Here is an 18,453-nt window from a genome sequence, read left to right on the forward strand (position 1 = left end):
TTTAAATCTTGGGGCATTTGGAAAAGGAGGGGGAGCTACATGTGTCCGGGGTGTATTGTTGCCCTCTGCTGGATGGACTGTAAATGCTTTATGTATGTATCATATGCCCTATAGTGCTAACAGTTAATGGAGATTCTCCTCTAGCTCACACCTGGCATTTTCTAAAGTAATATATGTGTGTGTATGTGCGAGAGAGAGCAAGAGCCTGGGGGCTCCCTCATGTCTCCTCCCCATCCTGATCTGCTTGGCTTAAGTGCAGGAAAGAAGAAGTAGTGAGCTTTGTGTATTTGACATCAGGTGGAAGCAGGGGAATGGAGGACTGGTGGGAACAAAAGCACTTGGCTTCTTTTCCTGCAGACCGAGAGGGGTGGGGACTGGGTTGAGCTATATAAATCAGATGCCGCTCCATGCCTCAGTTTCCCCCTTCATACAATGCCGATGACACAGAGAATGTTTGTAAAGTGCCTTGTTGTTAGCCCATGGGGCAGAGGGGGAAACTCGGTCTCAGAAGCAGACTGGGGGGAGGTAAAACCCTACCTAGGCAGCGCTGGTTCCACTACGTCACGCTGCCAGACCGGTCTGAGTGGGTCCCTCTCTTGGCTGCTCCTCCCCCCAGGAGGAGTGGGTTCCTCTCCATCGGCTGCAGGAACCAGCATTTCAAGGTCTTTGCCAATGGGCAGCCGTTCTGCAATTCAGCTCTGCCGCGGCTTCCAGCAGATCGATACACTGGAGATCGATGGTGCCGTGGTCGGGTCCTGTGCCCAGTTGTGAGCCCGACCGGTGCCGCTGCCCAGACGGAGATGAGTGGCACACACACGACACCCCCCTACGGCCGCCCTCGCAGACCCAATAAACCTCTCCCTTTCGCAGAACGACTCTGCTCCTGCGTGGTTCTGGGGCTACTTGTGTGTGTGTCCTAGACCCCCTTTCTGCTCAGCGCAGGTAGAGCTGAGTGCGACGCCTGCACTGGGATGGCGTATTGGGATAATGTACTGACAGCTCCTCTGCGCCACCCCTCCTCTTCCTGCCGCTGCAACATCAAATTAACCTTCCTGGTCTGCCCCCGTCCTCCCTCCGGTACCAGGAGACCCCACGCATGATGGGAGGGGTTCGCACTAGCCGGCTTTTAAAAATGGCGGCGCCGGCTTTATGCTAATGAAGCCCGGGAAATTCAAATCCCGGGCTTCATTAGCAAGTTCGGTATGCATACATTACCCCCCTAGTTCAAACTAGCGGGGTAGTGTAGAAATACATACCCAGGGGGACTAGAGCCTCCAGGCCTGGCCCCCGTTGAGAGAGAAGCTCAGAGATTGGAGCTGGGGCAGCCAGGAGCCCCCCACTGCTTTGTGGGGTGCAGAACAATGACTGCTCCCGAGGGGGGAAAGGAAGGTGCCTGCACTGCAGGGCCTCCCTGGAGAGACAGTATCGGTCCCTGGCAGACAAAGGTGGAACCAGTTCCAGGGCCTGGCCAGGAAAGAGCCCAAGTCCTGGGAGAAATCAGGCTCCATGCTCAGCTGTGAGTCCGAGTCCCATAGACAAAAGCGCCCCAGGGCAGTGGTGGAGTCTCCACATGTCAATGGGTCTAGTGCAGGCCAGAGGCCTTGCTGGGATGCGCTAGGGCAAAGCCCAGGGCTGGGGCCGGACGGGAGCCCGTGAGAGGCAGCGGGGCGAGTGGGAGGCTCTAACTCTTGCTCCTGGCCAGGAAGTCCAGTGCTGGGTGACACCAAGGCCACGTCTGCACTGCAGGCATTTTGCTCAAGAACAACTGTTCTTGTGCAAAAACTTGTGGCGCGTCTACACTGCACGTGAATTCTTGTGCAAGTAAATTTGCAGTAAAGCATCAGAAAAGAGGGCTTCTTGCACAGGAGTTATTCCTCTCCCCACGAGGAATAAGCCCCTTTTGTGCAAGAGCTGTTGTGCAAGAAGGCAGCGTGGACGGGCACCAGGGGCTTCTTGAGCAAGACACTTTTATGGCTAAAATGGTCATCAGAGCTTTCTTGCACGAGAAAGCGTTCACAGTGCCACGGACACTCTTGTGCAAAAGCACATGGCAGGGTGGAGGTGCTCTTGCACGAGACCTTTTGCGCAAGAACTCCGGTGTGAAACAGTTCTTGTGCAAGAAGCCTGCAGTGTAGGGCAGGGAGCAGCCTATGGGGCTACTGGAGCTGCTGGCTGCAGGATGCCCAGTCAGGGAGTGGGGGGGACCCCTAGGAATGGCTCCAACTTCCCAGAGGGGTGGCCAGAGGCAGGACATTTGCCTGGCAGGGTGAGGTGGGGGGGGGCAGTGACCTCACAGGGGCTTTGGGCAGCCCTCAGCAGATCAGGCAAAGGGCAGGTGGGGAGGTGGTGACCTCACAGAGGAACCCACATCTCAGGCTGAGAAAAGGGGGGGGCGGGCCCAGGGGACTTTGGAGACCCCCGGTTGCTTTAGCTCTGGTGCGTCTCCTGCTCACAGTTGCTTTGTCCTCTGTGAGTTCCACATCCGGACAGCGTTTTGCAGAAGGTAAGAGCCCCCAGGGGTTTGGATCCCGCCCGGGGCCGGCTGGGTTCCAGGCAGGCCCAGCCCTCGGTCAAGGGCCAGAAGGTGATTCCTCACCTGGGCTGTGTCCTTAGCGCCACTGGGGCTTTCTCCTGGTTGGTTTCCCTTTTCCTCCATGACGCCCACATTTCTGCTCTGTTCTTGCCTCTTCTGTGACCTTCCCCTGCTGCCCCCCCAGCTTGTGACCCAACAGACTAGCTGAAGGAGGGGGGGTGGTTTGCAGGAGCCGTGGGGCAGGGGATGCAGCCCCCATTGTGGGGACTGGGGAGGTGGGGCTGGACCAGGTCTATGCCGGTGTCTTTGGGGAGAACGCTCCACCCCCCCCCCCCCACACACACCTTAGACTCTCCCCTGATTGGCCGAGCAGGGGCTGTTGATGGGCAGGAGACTCAGGTCCTTGCAGTGCCTGTGCAAGACCGAGCCGATAAGCAAGGGGCCATTTGGGGGCTGGGGGCAGTCGCTCTGGGGAGCTGGAACCCCTGGATTTCGCTCTGCAGGCTGCGCCCCAAGCTCCCCTTTGCTCCCCTCATTTGCAGCATGGCCAAACACATCAGGCTGTGGTTCCGGAAAGCCCTGAAGATGGCCCCAGGGCCGGTGGGAAGCAGCTCCTCTGTCCCCGCGGGCGGGGAAGCTGATTCCCACCAGCTTGGGGCGACTCGCCCACCGGCCAGGCCCCTCCGGACCTGGCTCCAGAGGCGGCTGGGAAGGCGGGACCCAGCCCAGCGGGGCAGCCGGGTAGGGTGGCTCTGGGGCCTCCTCTGTGGAGAGAAACACCTGCCCCAGGAGCCCAGCCCCCATTACCACCAGGGGGCATCGCCCTGCCCGGCCCCCGGGGACCTGCCAGTCTCCGGGAGCCCCCAGCCTCTCCGCACCAGCCCCTGCAGCTGTGGGTCCAGCTCAGTGAGCAGCAGCGCCTGGGCCTCCAGCTGCAGCCGGGCCACCTCCTGCAGCCGCTCAGACCCAGGTGAGGGGCCGTGAACATGCTGGGCCCAGGGGCTCACCCAGTACACGGGGGGGGCAGCCCCAGTGTCTGCCCCGCAGCCAGGGCAATGGATGGGGGCGAGAGCTGCTGCTTGGCTCTCTTGTTCCTGGCGGGGGCTCTGCTGAGGGCGTTGGCAGATGTGAGGGTGGAAGGGGGATGGGTCCCTGCGAGGGGCGTGTGGGGCCCAAGCTGCCCTGGGTCCCTGACATGGGGGCGCGTGACCCCTGCTGGCCGCTGGAGTCACCCTGGTCCCTTCCCTCCCGCACAGAGCCCCCCTGCGCCTCGGCGGAGCTCTGCCAGGAGCGGATGGACTCCCGGGTGGAGGAAGGGGCCATCTATGATATTGAAGAGCAGCTCCACACCCGGGACACGGTAGGAACCTTCTCCACACGGGGGGGACCCGAGATTGTCCGGCCCCTTCCCAGCACGTCCCCCCCTCCGGGAGGGGCTTGTCCCTGGGGATCCCCCTGGGGCCCCTTCTCCTGCATGACCTGGGCCCCCCAAGCTGAGGTCTCTTGTCATGCACCAGCTGGGCCCCCACAAGCCTGAGGAAGCAGTTGGGGGGGGAGTGTGGGTGCTTGGACAACCGGCAGCTCCCACCTCCACTCCTGGGAGGCCTGAGCCCTGCAGCTGTCCGTGGGGGGCAGGCAGGCCCCAGGCTCACAGACTCTCTCTGGGGTGCAGAGCCCAGCCGCCCTGCAGCGGTTCCTCCTGGCCGTCCCCCCCGCCTGCCTCGCCGCCCTCCAAAGGGGCGAGGACACCCTGGCGCCGCGCTGCTGCAAGGACACCATGATGGCCAGGATCGTGGTGAGCGAGTCGCGGCGGCCGGGAGGAGGGGAGGGGATACGTGGGGTGGACAGGGGTCTGCCTGGGCCATGGCGGCGGGTGGGGGTGCTGGAAATGGGATGGGTGGGGCCAGGAGTGCTGGAGGGGGAGGGGGAGGTGGACATGGGGAGGGTGGGTGGGGATGCTGGAGGAGGGAGGGACACAGAAATGGGGCAGGTCTGGGGTGCTGGACAGGGAGGGGGATTCGGAACAGGGAGGGGTCTCCCCGGGCCATGGGGGGGGGAGCTGGAAGGTTAGCAGAGCGGGCTGCTGAGGATGCGCCTGGGGAGCAGGGAGGAGGAGGTTCAGAGGCTGGTCACCAGGGCAGTGAGGGGCAGGAGACGGCCTGGGGACAAGGATTGAGCTGGTCCCGGTTTGGGAGGGGGGTGCTGGGAGGGGCCCTGTGCCGGGCAGGGGGGCTACAGGCCAGCGGGAGGCAGTGGGGTTGGATCCTGCTGGGTGGGGGCGCTGGCCGTGTGAGCGTCTCTTGGGGGCCCCAGCCTCACACGCCCCTTTGTCTCCTTGGGTCTCACAGGAGATCATGGAGGACTCCCCCCCCCCACTGGTCTTGGCCGACTGCCTCAACGCCGCCTGCAGCCTCAGGTACCGACCCCCCCCCGCCGACTCCCCCAGAGCAGATCCCCTGACCAGGGAGTGGGAAAGTCTCTGTCTCCTGGGCTATGTCTAGACTGCAAGCCTCTTTCGAAAGAGAGCACCCAGTGAGTCTGGATGCTCTCTTTCGAAGAAGCCCTAGTTCCATTCAAGAACGCCTTCGTTCGAAAGAAGCACTTTCCAAAGAAGGCGTTCTTCCTCGTGAAATGAGGTTTACCGCCGTGGAAAGAAAAGCCGCGTTCTTTCGATTTAATTTCGAAAGAACGCGACTGCAGTCTAGACGCAGGTGATGTTTTTTCGGAAAAAGGCTACTTTTCCCGAAAAAACCCCTCAGTCTGGACACAGCCCTGCTGCTGAATGAACAGTCTCTGCCCCTCTCTCCTGCCAGCACCTTGCAGCCTCCCCTACAGGCCCAGCTCCTGAGCCCCCTGCTGAGGGCGGCCGTGGGACAGACTGTGTCTGGGGACTGGCAGCAGGAGCCCATCCACACACAGGTACGTCCCTCCGGGCCCTGCTCCCGGGCTGGGCTGGAGCTCCAGAGAGGAGTGGGGGTGGGGGCAGAGGGAGAGAAGAAGCTGCAGGTTTGGATCCTTCCCTCCAGGTTTCCCGTTGCTCTCCCTGGGGGCCCGTCCCTTCCATGCCCAGCCTGGGCTCCTCCCTGCTCTGCGAGGCGGCTCAGACCCTGCTCAAGGCTGCACCCCGGGGCCAGCGGGTGGCCTGGATTCCCCAACCCCCCTCTGACCCGGGGCTCCCCCTTGTCTTGCAGCAGTTCATCCGGGCCCTTCCCGTCGACCTCCAGGCCCTACTGGCAAGCCTCCTCGCCGAGTCCCCAGACACCGCCAGGCTGCAGCTGATCATGGAGGTGAGCCCCGTGGGGGGGACGGGGCCATTGTCCCTGCTTCCTCGGGGGGCCGAGAGAGGAGCTGTGTCAGTGGCTGGGGGGGGGGGGGGCACAGTCTGAGAGGAGCCCCAGGCTCTGCCCAGAACCGGCGCCTCCCTACGGGTCCTGACCTGCCTCTTTCCCCCCCAGCACCTGAGCCCGTGGCTGGAGTCCCGCCTGCCCCAGGAGCGAGCCAGGGCCCTTGGCAGCACCACGGCCCTGCTGGGAGTCGCCACCACCCTCCCGGGGTTTGAGGTAAGTGACCTCGGAGCCGGGGGGTCTGGGGCTGCAGGGCGCGGGGCTGGGAGCGTCCCCGGGAGGCAGAGCTGGGAATGGGCCGGGAATGGGCCGCGTTCTCCTTTCCCCGGGGAGGGGCGACCCTGGGCCTTTCCGGGGGGCACCTGGGCCCCAGACTGGGGAGTGGCCGTCAGTGGATCCCCTTGTTCCACCCCCGGAGTGACCCTTCAGTCGGGGCCATTGCTCAGGGTTGTCTCCTCGCAAGGCCGGCCCCGCCCCGCCCCGCCCCGCCCCGGGAGGTGTCTCTGTCCGTCCCCGAGCTCAGAACCGCCTCGGCGGCCGTTAGCATGGGACGTGCAGCCCCAGGATGCTGAGGGACCCCCCCTCTTCTCTCCCCTCAGAACTCCGCCGACTGGCCGAGGATGGGTCACCACGTGGCCCAGCTGGGCCTTTTTATTTCGGACCCATCCGAAGACGTCAGCCGGCTGGCCCGGAAGGGGGTGCACAGCCTGTACCGACTCCTCCTGCACCACAGGGGTAAGGAACCCAGCCGGGACCTGGGCCCCAGGGACACCCTGAGGGTGCCGGCGGCGGGGGGAGGGGACCCAGCCCTTTTCCCCCAGACTGGCCCAAGGGGGGATGCGTCCCTCTGTGTTCCCCTTCTGCCCCCTGTGCCCCTCCATTTGCCCAGGGATGCCTGCAGGGACCCGTGGGAGGGGAAGGGCTCAGACCTGCCAGCAGAATCACCCTGGTTTGTCTCTTGCAGGCCTCAACATCCACCAGGCAGAGGACCTGTGGTGCAGGCACTACTATAAGGAGAGATGGGTCCTGGCGCACAGCAACACCGTGCGGGTGGGAGAGGTAAGGACGCGCTGCCAGGGCAGGGCAGGGCTCGGGGGTGGGGCTGGCTGGGGCCCTCGTGCGGGTAGGACGCGGGGTGGGAGCGGGGAGTCGCTGATCGAATGGTCGATGCATTTTCCCTCGACTATTCGAGCCGTGGACAGGGCGGCGCTGCCCCTTTGTGACGCTGTCCCGGCGTTTCAAAGGGGCGGCGCTTCCTAGGGGCAGCGCCGCACCTTGCCCCGGATCTCCCGTAGGAGGGGAAGCAGGGCGGGGGGGGCAACACTTTTTGATGGAGGTCGCTCCAAGATGTTGGCCAGTGGCCTAGGGCTGCTCTGTTGTGCGGAGGGGGTGAGGTCTGGGAGGGTCTTGGGGGCAGGAGGAAGGTGTGACCTGGGGCAGGGGTTAGGGTGCAGGGTGAGGAGAGCGTCTGGGTGCAGGGTCTGGAAGGGAGTTTGCAGAAGGAGGAAGCTGTTTTAGCCCCAGGAGTTGGGGCCGGGCTCTGGGCCGTCAGCTGAAACCTCCCGTGCTCTTGATTTCAGGTCTTTGGGCAGCTCTTCACGCCAGAGCAGGAGAACTGCTTTTTAGACAAGGCTCTGCTCGCTGCCCGCTCCCCCCTGAGGCGCCCCAGCCAGGCCGGGCTGGTCCTGGCCCACGCCCTGCATGGGCAGGCCCATCAGCTCCTGGGATACATGGTGAGCAGCCGGAGCAGATGCAGGAGAGCGGGGCAGGGCCAGGGTCTCCTTCCCATCCCCTCAGGGAGTCCCCCGCCCCTTTCCTCATGCTGCCCCCACCCCACGTCCCTGCTGGGTGGGTCAGAAGCTCACCCTGCGGGCCTGACGGGGGTGACCAGAGAGCAGAACAAGTCTCAGCGCAGGGGGGAGGAGGGGGGAAATGCTGGGGGGGCCCAGTACCCCTGAGTCCCCAGGGATGAATGTGACGGATTCTGCTTCCCTTGCAGCAGGAAGACAGCCAGTGAGAGCACAAGGAGCTGAGGAGCCAGCAGCTGTGTCCCCCTCCCCCCAGCCCTCCCAATTGTATAGAATGTATTTAAATTCGGATTAAATAACGTTTCAAAAAACATTTGGATCAGGCTTTGTCAATAATTTTTAATGGGGGGGGGGCATTTTGGCAAGTGGTCAAGGGCCACATTTCTACCGAGGAGTTTGGGGTCTGGGACGGGGCGGTTGGGTGCAGAAGAGAGCTGAGGGGAGGAGCCTGGGTGCGCACCGTCCATTGCATCATCACGCGGCGCCATTGTGCTACTGCTGGAGCTTGGGTGACTGGTTTAATTTGAATGTTTACACAGATTAGGTGTTTTAACTTTAGGAAACTTCATTTTCAATAAGGTCAAATGTTAATTTCTGTCTACCACAAAGGGTTTCAAAGTTTTCTTTCTTAAAGGCAGGGATGAGGAACCTTTTTTGTCTCCAGGGCCACTGACCCCCAGAAAAACCAGTTGGGGACCACACACGAGAAAAGCAAAATACAAAAACCCTTCTTCCAAAACCCACAAGCCTCACTGAGGTGAGGGGAAGGGACAGGGAGGACTGAGGTTCGGGGATCCCTCATTTTTGGCCCCCCCTCAGATTGAGAGGGACCCGCAAATGCCACTCTCCCTGGAACCCAGGAGAGTTAATCTGTGCTGGGGCTGGAGTGCCAGGGGAGTGAGATGTCTCAGTCGGGGCCACATTCGTGAGGCTTGCGGGGGGTTGGAGGCGCCAGGGACGCATTCAGATAGAGCAGGGGAGCCGGCAGGGACCCTGAGAGGAGAAGTGGGAGTGAGAGCCCAGCCGGGGAGACACAAGGAAACCAGAGTCAGTCTAGTATCTCTCAGGCAGCTGGGGTAGACACCCCCCACCCCAAACCCCAGCCTCCTGTTGGATCCTCCTCCCACAGTTAACTGCCTCTGAGTCTGCACCCAAACTCCCATCGCTGCCCTGAACCTGTCCCAGAGCCTGCAACCCGCAGCCTCTCCCGCGCCCCACTCCCCAGCCATCCTGCACCGTAACCCCAGCCTCAGGCCAGCGAACCTGAGTGAGGGTGGGGGAGCCCAAGCAGCAGAGGGAGGGGGGAGTGGAATGAGTGGGGGCGTGGCCTCAGAACAGGGGCAGGGGTAGGTGCGGGGAAGGGGGCGGAGCAATGGTAGTGGCCTCTAATGCCCACACCCCTCCCTTCGGCATCGCTTATGTCCCATGTCCGCCCCCTCCTGAGCCCACAGCCGGTGCCAAGGCCTCGTGCCCAGGGCGGGGTCGCCCCTGTGAGCTGCCAGCCATACTGGGGAGAGGCGAGAGGGTCTGGGCTGCTGTGTCCGTTGCTGGCTCCTGTCAGGCCTTTGCACCAAGTCCTGGTGCAGCCTGAGCAAACCTGGGTCCTTCCCTGCTCCTCCAACACCACCTGGGCAAAGGGAGGAGAGTCCCCAACAGCCTCTGTCACTTCGGCCTCCTGTCGGGGGAACATGCCCCCTGCAGCATGATCCCCTGTAGATCTAGCCCTCTGGGCACTCACCCAAGGTCTCTACACGGCAGCTGCTCTGTGCCTAGTGCTGGCACTGCAGAGCCATTTGCCACTTTGCACCCGACTGTCACCAGGTCCTTTCCATTTGCAGGGCCGGCCACATCTCCTGCCCGCTAGGCCATTGGCTGCACCCTCGTCTCGCTCCTCCTGGTGTCTGTATCCGTCATCACCTTGGTGCTGGAGAGATGGGGCCTGCCCCAGCCTGCCGGGCTGCAAGGGACTCCTGTTGGGAGCAGCTGCATGGGAACCAGAGGCCCAAGAATGGGAGAACCCTATTGACCTGCTGTGAGCAGGAGACGGGGGTGGGGAGGGGGCTGGGGAGGTACCTGTACTCAGCTCTGAATGGGGGCTGGGGAGACACAGACACTGCTGATGATTGCTGCACTGTGGGCCCCTGGGTTACAGTCTATGCCCAGGCAGCTCCTCCAGTCACTGCCTGTCACATTACTGGATCTTGAGGGGAGCAGCCAGATCACTGCTGCACCCATAGGTGGGGGTGTTGGCCCCAGAAAATGGTAGAAAAGGGGGCCATGTGGGGTGCTGAATAGAAGCTTATTATCTGATAGTCCTATGTAAGCTATTTATGTGGTTGTATAACGTCTGTGTGTGTAGTTAGGAATCTGTTGTCTGTGTGGATCCTGAATATTTCTCTGCATGTGGTTGAGCATTGGGCAGAGCCCGGCCTGTGGACATGCTAATTAGCGAGGCCCTGTGGGACAATGGCACTGAATGGGCCAAGGACACACCTAAAGCATGAGGGCGGACACCTAAGAGCGGCCAGCAGAGAGAGGCTGAGGACCAGGTGATCTCCTGCAGCCAAGAAGAGGCCAGGAAGGAGGGATAAATAGGCCATGTGGTCGATGCCATCTTGGTTCTCAGCTCAGCACTTCATCCCAGAGGCAGCATTGCAGGGATCGAAGAGCCCGAGAGACCTGTGAACCCATCCTGACCCTAGGATGTGCAACAAGAACTCTTAAACCAGCAGCTGTAACATCTCTGCTAGAGGCTGCATCGAGAACTGGGAGATTCGGTGCATGTAACATACTATTCCTTTAACAACCTTACTCTCATGCTTTTCTTTATTGTAATAATAAACCTTTAGGTGTTAGATGCTAAAGGATTGGCTCAGCATGATTTGTGGGTAAGATCCAGAGGGTAAATTGACCAGGGATCTGTGGCTGGTTTCTTGGGACCAGACAGAACTTGTTCGGGGTAGGTGGGATTGGGTGCTAGGACCCCCACCGGTGTATGAGGCCCGGGGCCATCGGGGGCATGGATATTGCTGGGGTGCCGGAGGGGTTTTGCTCGTGAGGCTTCAGGCAGGCAGCTGAAGCGCTCTGTGAGACTGGTTTGTGGCCTGTTTGGAGAGGTAACCAGTCTGGGGACTGTAAGGAGCCCTGAAGTTGAGCAATTCGCCCTGAGCGGAAGCCCTCAGCTGTGCCCAGACACGGCCCAGTCCGTCACACTGCCCCTCAGCCTGCAGGCCTCTCCTCGCTCTCAGCCAGGCCAAGGGCTGAGCCCTGCTGTGGCCTGCCCCACCCAGCCAGCCAGCCAGCCCAGCTCCTCCTCCTGCACAAACAGTCCCGCCTGCTCCTTTAGCAAAGCAGAGCGGGCTGGTTGTGGAACTTCTGGGAGACTGAGGTTCAAGTCCCAGGTCTGCTGCAGAGCCCTTGGCCCTGCCACTCCCCTGAGTGGGCCTCAGCTCCCGTCTGTGAAACGGGGACACTGATTCTAACTCGTCTAAGGGGAGCATTTTCAAAGCCCTAAGGGAGTTGGGAGCACAAGTGTGTGACTGTGCTTTGTGCCCACTGCTTGGTGCTCCTAAATCCCCCAGGTGCTTAGCTTGGGAGCTTTTCCGGGCAGGGGCTGCGGCTAGGGTTGCCAGGTGTCCCGTTTGAACCGGACAGTCCAGTATTTGAGCTTTATGTCCAGGAGATAAATTGAGAAAATATCTCAATTTTCTAAATAAGATGTACTCTAGGTTGTGATGCAATGGCAAGTATGTCTGGTATTTTTATTGACCATCTGGCAACCCTGGCTGCGGCTGCCTCTCACTACTCTGGTGTGGACAAAGCACTGCAGTCATCCGGGGACAACGCCCCCAGAGACGCTCTCCCTCTGGGGCAGGGTCCTTTAATGCTTTTCACACTGACATAGGCTACGGGACAGCCCCTTGGACACGGGCATGAGTGTCCCCGCGGGGCGGTATCCCCCGGACGCTGCGCAATGCAGAGAAGAGGGGTGAGTCCTGGGGGATTGGTGGGACAAGAGACGTTCCGTTATTTTAACCCCACCCGCTATAAAGCAGCAAAACCCTGGGTCCAGGTACTCAAAAGTGCAGGGCTCTGCTTCTGCGGGATTAGCCGCCCCTTCTCGGCTGGGAACACGCAGGCGAAGCATCAAAGGGCTCCCACCCCACTGAGATGGTGACTGCATGTCTCGGGAAGGGAAGAATCCAGCCATGGGGGGGTGGGGGGGAAGGGATCCCCTCTGGCACTGACAGAGAGGCCCAGAGACATGCAGAAGGAAAGTTCGGGAGGGAGGGGGCAGAGATACCAGGTAGGGAGTAGGACGGAGGTGCAGCTAACTCTGGTACTCGTGACACCCAGACCCCATCTCTCCCCACCTCCTTGGACCCAGGCAGCACCTGCTCCTTTTTGTCTCCTCTCCCATTGACTGCCGCCCTCCTCACCACCAGGTCTCCCAAAGGTTCCTCTCCCCAAATGTTTCCCACTCCCCTCCCACTGTTCCTCGCTCCCAAATCCCTGGGGTCCTGTCAAACAAACGTCTCTTCCTCCCTCCTGTGGCTGGCACCTCCATGTCCAGTAGCCTGGCCCCCCTCCCTTTACTCCATCCTTCACCAACCCTTCCAGCTCCTTGAGTTCCATTTCTTCCAGCCTCCACCCCAACTCCCTACATCTGCATCTCCACCCCAGCCCTGCCTCCCAGCCCCGCCTCTTAGCCCCCGGCCCCAAACCTTCCCTTCCCTGGTTCTTCCCTCCCCAAACTGCCTGGTCTGGTTATTTCTAGGCCAGGGGTGAAGCAGGAGCCATTCTGCTGGGCACTCTGCAAACACAGAACAAGGACAGTCCCAGCCCCACGCGTCTGGCCCTTGAAGAACAAACCCAGAGGCAGAGGGACCTGGACAGACGGGATGGTGGGGGGCAATTTCCCTCAGCAGCTTGGGCCGTCCTGGCAGAATGGTGTCTCAGTCTCCCAGGAGATCACGGTAGTGGGAACCAACTGTCCATGTTGTGCTAGACAAGGGCGATAGGAAGCCGCTCTGGGGTGCCCCACTAAGCCTGGCGGGCTGGGGGCGGGGCTTTGGGTGCTGTCAGCACGCTGGGCTGCACAGCCACAGTGTACTCCAGGGATCTGGTGGCCAAGTAGTGTAGTGGCTGCACTCCCAGTCCCCTGCCCTGAGCCTCCAAACACCCCCCCCCCCACCTACCCCTGACTCCTGCACCACAATCCCTGCACTACGCCCCCCCTCACTCCTGGACTCCCTGCCCTGAGCTCCCCACTCCCATACACTCCCCAGCCCCCTGTCCTGAGCTCCACCATACCCCTTCCCTGAGCTCCCCATCCTCCCACACTCCCCACCCCCTGCCCTGAGCTCCCCCACATCCTCACACTCCTCATCCCCCGCCCTGAGCTCCCCATACTCCCACATTCCCCATCCCACTGTTCACCAGGTCCTGATGAAATGCATCCCAGGATACTCAAGGAGCTGATAGAGGAGCTATCTGAGCCTTTAGCTATGATTTTTGAAAAATCATGGCAGACAGGGGAGATTCCAGAAGACTGGAAAAGGGCAAATATTGTGCCCATCTATAAAAAGGGGAATAAGAACAACCCAGGAAACTACAGACCGGTCAGTTTAACGTCTGTCCCAGGGAAGATAATGGAGCAGGTAATTAAGGAAATCATATGCAAACACTTGGAAGGTAATAAAGTGATAGGGAATAGCCAGCATGGGTTTGTGAAGAACAAGTCATGCCAAACTAATCTGATAGCTTTCTTTGATAGGATAACGAGCCTTGTGGATAAGGGAGAAGCGGTGGATGTCATATACCTAGACTTTAGTAAGGCATTTGATACGGTCTCGCATGATATTCTTATTGATAAACTAGGCAAATATAACTTAGATAGGGCCACGATAAGGTGGGTGCATAATTGGCTGGATAACCGTAGTCAGAGAGTTGTTGTTAACGGTTCTAAATCCTGCTGGAAAGGGATAACAAGTGGAGTTCCTCAAGGGTCTGTTTTGGGACCCGTACTGTTCAATATCTTCATCAATGATGTAGATATTGGGATAGAGAGTACGCTTATTAAGTTTGCAGATGATACCAAACTGGGTGGGGTTGCAACTTCTTTGGAGGAGAGGGACATAATTCAAAATGACCTTAGCAAGTTAGTGAAATGGTCAGAGGAAAACAGGATGAGGTTTAATAAAGAGAAATGCAAAGTGCTCCACTTAGGAAGGAACAATCAGTTCCATACATACAAGATGGGATGCGACTGTCTAGGAAGGAGCATGGTGGAAAGGGATCTAGGGGTCACAGTGGACCACAAGTTGAATATGAGTCAACAGTGTGATGCTGTTGCAAAAAAAGCAAATATGATTCTAGGTTGTATCAACAGGTGTGTTGTAAGCAAAACTCGTGAAGTTGTGGTACCGCCCCAGGGTCAGGAGCATGTCAGGTCTCTTCAGACATGCATGTGCCTATTGGGCCACGGCCCCTGGGTGTCACGCAGCTGGAGCGTGGCATGGCATGTGCTTGCACGTGCACAGGTGTCTGTGTGATCCGTGGGAGGCATGGCCCACGTGCGCGGTCCCTGGTCTCCCTCCCGCCTCCTCCCCCGAACTACTTAATTGGAACTACTTCCCCGGTACGGTCTCCCTGGATGACCCTGCCGACTCCAGTGCTGGAACTCCTTGTGGTGGCCCCTCCGGTGTGCCCAGGTCAGGGCCCTCCAGTCCCGGCTCGCTGCCTCCCGGGCTGGCATGGACCGCCCCGCCCCCCAAGAGTCGGTCGAGGGCAGGGAAGTAGGGGCAGGTGGCACCCCTGCTGCGGCGCCGCCCCTGGTGGCCATGGCGTACGCCTGCCGCAGCTGTTTTACTTTCAGGTGCTCCCACGGCAGAAGATGCAAAAGGCCCTGGAAGGAAAGCCCTCCTGCTTTTTTACCTCGGGAGGATGTGGGCTACCAACCGAAGCTCTGAGCCAAGGACTGAAGGACCCGTCCAAGCCGTGGCCGTACTCCCGAGACTTGACCGAAGCCAGCTCTCTCTTCCATGACTGCTGCAAGCCTCAACCGAGAACGTGGCGAGTGCTCCCACAATTCCCTCTCCCCCTTTCCACTGAGGATACTGAAGGACCGTCAGCTGGTGATTTTTGGCTCTGACTGTAAGGGATGAATTGAGCCGGGAACGTAGCTGGTCCTCTTGGGCTGGGCAGAAGCTTTTGATGGGATGAGATGGGTTTTGGTCAGCCGGCGTGTGCCTAAAGAGCGTGGGTGGTGGCGATGCGGGAGAAGCGGCGCGTCGGAGGGAATTGCTCGCGTGTCCTGTTGTTGAGCAGTATGGCGAAGGCAGAAGTTCTCTTTGTGAGGGGTTTGGCGTGCCTGGGAGTAGTAGAGCAAGGCCAGTGTTGATGCTGTGGCAGCTCTTTGTCTAGGCGTTTTGTCTAGGCCTGAATGAAGGCTCTGGGTAGAGTGGTCCAGAAGTGCTTTGTTCCACGAGCGTCTGGAGAGCCTCCCTGGCGCGCTCCCTGAGCGGGTCCCGGCGGCCCTTGTGGGTGGGAAAAGGGCAGGAGGAAGCCCTGTTGCCTGAGGACAGAAGAGGAGGCCTCCGTGCCTCCCACACAGGAAGCGGGGGGCTGCCGAGAGCTTCCCCGCAGGCGGCATCCTGGCCTGGCCTTTAGCTACTTGCAGCCTGGAGTGAAGGCGCGGAGTCAAAAGAGGCCGGCCCACACGTAGCAGAGGATGGTTTCGATCCATCGACCTCTGGGTTATGGGCCCAGCACACTTCCGCTGCGCCACTCTGCTCCCTTGGGGCTAGACTGCCCGCAATCCACTCTAGCACCTGGGCTGCACTGGCACGGCCAGGCAGAGGAGCAGGCTGCTAGGCAGCGTTTCGGAAAGCCCTTCGAGGTCTCTGTGGCGCAATGGGTCAGCGCGTTTGGCTGTTAACCGAAAGGATGGTGGTTCGAGGCCACCCAGGGACGTGGCTACGCTCGGCCTCCTGGCGCTTGCTAGCGGGCTCCCTTTTGCCACCTCCAAGCCATCCCTCTCGGCCTCGGTGAGGTCACCTTGTGGCCGGCAAGGTTCAGGGGCCGTGCCGTGCCACAGGAGCCCGTCTCCCAGCAACCGCGCCGGGGCCTCGGCCTCGGGGCTTAAGCCCCGAGCCCAAGCGCGAAAGCTCCAGCCGGGCAGGTGTCGTTCCCCTCCCGCCTCTACGCCAGCTGAGAGGGAGAAACGCACGAGCCGCGCGGGTTCTTAGCCGCCTCCCTCCTGCGGGCCTGTTTGCTGCGCAGACCTCTGGGCCTGTCTCATGCCTCCCCTGGGAAGCGTGGCCGCGCGAACTGAGCCCCAGTCGCAGCTCCTGAGGTTTCCTGTGCAGCCTTGGACTTGCATGGCTGCCATGGTTTCTCTTTGGAAGGGACTCGGTCCCGCTTGGACAGGCGACTCGCCCGTGTGACTCCAAACGCCATCTTGTGGCTGTCTTTTTCCCCCACAGCCAGAACACCAGGATTCGCCTCCCACGGCAGAAGATGCAAAAGGCCCTGGAAGGAAAGCCCTCCTGCTTTTTTACCTCGGGAGGATGTGGGCTACCAACCGAAGCTCTGAGCCAAGGACTGAAGGACCCGTCCAAGCCGTGGCCGTACTCCCGAGACTTGACCGAAGCCAGCTCTCTCTTCCATGACTGCTGCAAGCCTCAACCGAGAACGTGGCGAGTGCTGCCCGTGCTCCCACAATTCCCTCTCCCCCTTTCCATTGAGGATTCTGAAGGACCGTCAGCTGGTGATTTTTGGCTCTGACTGTAAGGGATGAATTGAGCCGGGAACGTAGCTGGTCCTCTTGGGCTGGGCAGAAGCTTTTGATGGGATGAGATGGGTTTTGGTCAGCCGGCGTGTGCCTAAAGAGCGTGGGTGGTGGCGATGCGGGAGAAGCGGCGCGTCGGAGGGAATTGCTCGCGTGTCCTGTTGTTGAGCAGTATGGCGAAGGCAGAAGTTCTCTTTGTGAGGGGTTTGGCGTGCCTGGGAGTAGTAGAGCAAGGCCAGTGTTGATGCTGTGGCAGCTCTTTGTCTAGGCGTTTTGTCTAGGCCTGAATGAAGGCTCTGGGTAGCGTGGTCCAGAAGTGCTTTGTTCCACGAGCGTCTGGAGAGCCTCCCTGGCGCGCTCCCTGAGCGGGTCCCGGCGGCCCTTGTGGGTGGGAAAAGGGCAGGAGGAAGCCCTGTTGCCTGAGGACAGAAGAGGAGGCCTCCTTGCCTCCCACACAGGAAGCGGGGGGCTGCCGAGAGCTTCCCCGCAGGCGGCATCCTGGCCTGGCCTTTAGCTACTTGCAGCCTGGAGTGAAGGCGCGGAGTCAAAAGAGGCCGGCCCACATGTAGCAGAGGATGGTTTCAATCCATCGACCTCTGGGTTATGGGCCCAGCACGCTTCCGCTGCGCCACTCTGCTCCCTTTGGGCTAGACTGCCCGCAATCCACTCTAGCACCTGGGCTGCACTGGCACGGCCAGGCAGAGGAGCAGGCTGCTAGGCAGCGTTTTGGAAAGCCCTTCGAGGTCTCTGTGGCGCAATGGGTCAGCGCGTTCGGCTGTTAACCGAAAGGATGGTGGTTCGAGCCCACCCAGGGACGTGGCTACGCTCGGCCTCCTGGCGCTTGCTAGCGGGCTCCCTTTTGCCACCTCCAAGCCATCCCTCTCGGCCTCGGTGAGGTCACCTTGTGGCCGGCAAGGTTCAGGGGCCGTGCCGTGCCACAGGAGCCCGTCTCCCAGCAACCGCGCCAGGGCCTCGGCCTCGGGGCTTAAGCCCCGAGCCCAAGCGCGAAAGCTCCAGCCGGGCAGGTGTCGTTCCCCTCCCGCCTCTACGCCAGCTGAGAGGGAGAAACGCACGAGCCGCGCGGGTTCTTAGCCGCCTCCCTCCTGCGGGCCTGTTTGCTGCGCAGACCTCTGGGCCTGTCTCATGCCTCCCCTGGGAAGCGTGGCCGCGCGAACTGAGCCCCAGTCGCAGCTCCTGAGGTTTCCTGTGCAGCCTTGGACTTGCATGGCTGCCATGGTTTCTCTTTGGAAGGGACTCGGTCCCGCTTGGACAGGCGACTCGCCCGTGTGACTCCAAACGCCATCTTGTGGCTGTCTTTTTCCCCCACAGCCAGAACACCAGGATTCGCCTCCCACGGCAGAAGATGCAAAAGGCCCTGGAAGGAAAGCCCTCCTGCTTTTTTACCTCGGGAGGATGTGGGCTACCAACCGAAGCTCTGAGCCAAGGACTGAAGGACCCGTCCAAGCCGTGGCCGTACTCCCGAGACTTGACCGAAGCCAGCTCTCTCTTCCATGACTGCTGCAAGCCTCAACCGAGACCGTGGCGAGTGCTGCCCGTGCTCCCACAATTCCCTGTCCCCCTTTCCATTGAGGATTCTGAAGGACCGTCAGCTGGTGATTTTTGGCTCTGACTGTAAGGGATGAATTGAGCCGGGAACGTAGCTGGTCCTCTTGGGCTGGGCAGAAGCTTTTGATGGGATGAGATGGGTTTTGGTCAGCCGGCGTGTGCCTAAAGAGCGTGGGTGGTGGCGATGCGGGAGAAGCGGCGCGTCGGAGGGAATTGCTCGCGTGTCCTGTTGTTGAGCAGTATGGCGAAGGCAGAAGTTCTCTTTGTGAGGGGTTTGGCGTGCCTGGGAGTAGTAGAGCAAGGCCAGTGTTGATGCTGTGGCAGCTCTTTGTCTAGGCGTTTTGTCTAGGCCTGAATGAAGGCTCTGGGTAGCGTGGTCCAGAAGTGCTTTGTTCCACGAGCGTCTGGAGA

General features: G+C 60.5%; 1 non-coding gene across 1 annotated transcript; it reads left to right on the forward strand.

Moving 5' to 3' along the window:
- Nucleotides 1-17,219: 17,219 nt before the first annotated feature.
- Nucleotides 17,220-17,293, forward strand: TRNAN-GUU (transfer RNA asparagine (anticodon GUU)). Its single transcript has one exon. It is a non-coding gene; the product is annotated as a tRNA-Asn (tRNA).
- Nucleotides 17,294-18,453: the final 1,160 nt, after the last annotated feature.

Source organism: Pelodiscus sinensis, chromosome 26, assembly GCF_052426305.1.
Source record: "Pelodiscus sinensis isolate ZL-2025 chromosome 26, ASM5242630v1, whole genome shotgun sequence".
Taxonomy (NCBI): domain Eukaryota; kingdom Metazoa; phylum Chordata; order Testudines; family Trionychidae; genus Pelodiscus; species Pelodiscus sinensis.